Here is a 2,820-nt window from a genome sequence, read left to right on the forward strand (position 1 = left end):
CAGCCTTGCTCTTTTTCCTCTTATTGCATTCTTGCATTTCTTCGTCCTTCCCTGAGTATAACTTGGAGCAAAGTGGATGTAAGGTAATACGGAAAAGTAAGAAATCATGCTATCATCTCTTGCAGGAATTATACCATTGTATAACCTGAAAGGTTAAGATTAGGAAAACCAATCATTCCAAGTGACATCTTATATAAAAGACACATCTAATTTTATCGTGTTGCTAAATCTTTATGCAGATGATTAAATCCATGAATTTTTGACTGAAGAATAGACACATTATAACCAGTCCTTTCCAAGTTTCTTCAAATTATGTACATTTCATACAGAACATACATTACATATAGTATGTACACACATATATAAGTCAGATTTCAGACTCTCTCTCTATATATGTATACATGTGTATATATATATTTTTTTATATACTTCAGATATCAGATTATATAAATATATAGTCATTATGTAGGTTTTATACTATTCCTTGGCAAGCACCTTACTTTACAAGTCATACCATTTCTGCTCTAGCATGGGCAGTCAGTTCAGTTCAGTGGCTCAGTCGTGTTCAACTCTTGGCGATCCCATGAATCGCAGCACGCCATGCCTCCCTTTCCATCACCAATTCCCGGAGTCCAACCAAACCCATGTCCTTTGTGTTGGTGATGTCATCCAACTATCTCATCCTCTGTTGTCCTCTTTTCCTCCTATCCTCAATCTTTCCCCAAATCAGGATCTTTTCAAATGAGTCAGCTCTCTGCATCATGTGGCCAAAGTATTGGAGTTTCAGCTTCAACATCAGTCCCTCCAATGAACACCCAGGACTGATCTCCCTTAGATAGACTGGTTGGATCTCCTGTTGGGGTTAAACCTTCACCTAAAAGCAGTCATGGATAACTTGTTACTTCTTTTCATCATTCCATAAATGAAAAATAAATAAATTGATTAGGAGAACAAAACTTGTTTCTTATAAAGTATCTAATATTTTTGTGGTTTTCAGTTGGCTGTTCTAACAATTCAGCCTTCAAAAAACTCAGTAGGGTTGGTAAGTGAGCTGCAGTATAATTACAGAACAATTTCCAAGTTTACAAAATGCACCACAGGTTGAAAAACACACTAGGAGGTAAAGAAAGTGTGTGGCATCAAGTAGTTATGGAATTAGAATGAAAACTAACATTTCTTTACTCTCAAGGCTGGGTCTTTTGGCTAAATCAGTTCTCAAATGCGGTCCAGCTGACAACCTGCATCAGAACATCTTGGAAGCTTTCAAGAATCAGATTTCTATAGCCAATCCCCAAGATATTCTGCTTCAGGACATCATTTGCGGGGCCTGGAAATCTGTTTTAGAAGTTTTCCAGATGATTCTAATGTGTAACTAGATTTGGGAACCAGTAAGCAGAAACAAGTTGGGTTCTATTCATGAAACCTTGCAGTAGAAGATACTGTATTGTAGATGTCAGCTACAGATTGGGGATCTTCAGAATTCAGCAAGAAAAAGATAAGCAGGTTAGTCTCAAGAGTCTTAGTGAACAGTAGAAATACCATGGACTGGATCTTTTGGGGAGGGGAGTTGACATAGCCCTTAATAATCTCCACGAAGCCAAAGAAACACACAGTCTAAGTAAAAAGAGGTTTTTCTTGTACAAAAGAACCTCAGATGACTAGTTTACTGACCACTGGTTCCTCTGTGCCAGCCCCTTAAGGAGTCCCATGTCTCAGCAATTAATACATTAAAGTTCTGAAACTATTATGACCATCCATGCTACCATTTTACTTTAGAGTAAACCAACTTAGAGGAATGTCAACAATTGGGAAACTAGAAAGATAGGGAAGGCTCCACTCGGGATATAACTGCTGATTGTGTGTTAAAAATATTGTATATTCTCTAATCAGTAGGTGCATTATGTCCAGAAGATGATGTTTGTTAACTGAATTTCTTAAAGTTTTGGTAATCTTAACAATTCTTTGTTAAATCTATCATTTCAAAGAGATATGTCTAAAGTATTCTATTGTTACAGAGATTTGTCCATTTTTCTTTGTAATAATAATCAAATTTTGTTTTATATATCTTGAGGAGAGGTTATTCAATGTACATACATTCAACAATATTACTCTTTCTTGGTATCTTGTTTCATTTATGATTATGGAACAAACCTCTCTATCCTTGACAATATTTTTCCCTTAAGGTTTATGTTGGCATTATTGGTATTTCTCAGTAATTGTCTGGTAGTATTTTTTAATTTATTTCTCTACTTTTGGTCCTTCTTAGTCATTATATTTTATGTGTCTCTTTTATAGAAAGAAAGGGAAAGGGAAGTCACTCAGTCATGTCCGACTTTTTGTGACCCCAAGGACTGTAGCCCACCAGTCTCCATTCATGGGATTTTCCAGGTGAGAGTACTGGAGTGGGTTGCCATTTCCTTCTCCAGGGGATCTTCCCCACCCAGGAATTGAACCTGGGTCTCCTGCATTGTAGGCAGATGCTTTACCATCTGAGCCACCAGGGAAGTTTATAAGTGGTATATAAATGAATTTAGGGCTTCCCTGGTGGCTCAGCTGGTAAAGAATCCGCCTGCAATGCAAGAGACCTGGGTTCAATCTCTGGGTTGGGAAGATCCCCAGGAGAAGGGAACGGCTACCCACTCCAGTATTCTGGCCTAGAGAATTCCATGGATTGTATAGTCCATGGGGTCACAAAGAGTTGGACACAACTGAGCGACTTTCACTTACACTTTCAATTTTTATAATCATTATCTTTTAATTGATGAGTGTAGTTCATTCACGCTTATGAAATGAACAAATAGATTTAATTGTTTTCATCTT

General features: G+C 37.3%; 1 non-coding gene across 1 annotated transcript; it reads right to left on the reverse strand.

Annotated features, from left to right (window-relative positions):
• Positions 1-2,432: 2,432 nt before the first annotated feature.
• Positions 2,433-2,504, reverse strand: TRNAC-ACA (transfer RNA cysteine (anticodon ACA)). Its single transcript has one exon. It is a non-coding gene; the product is annotated as a tRNA-Cys (tRNA).
• Positions 2,505-2,820: the final 316 nt, after the last annotated feature.

Source organism: Bubalus kerabau, chromosome 18 (genome assembly GCF_029407905.1).
Source record: "Bubalus kerabau isolate K-KA32 ecotype Philippines breed swamp buffalo chromosome 18, PCC_UOA_SB_1v2, whole genome shotgun sequence".
NCBI lineage: Eukaryota > Metazoa > Chordata > Mammalia > Artiodactyla > Bovidae > Bubalus > Bubalus kerabau.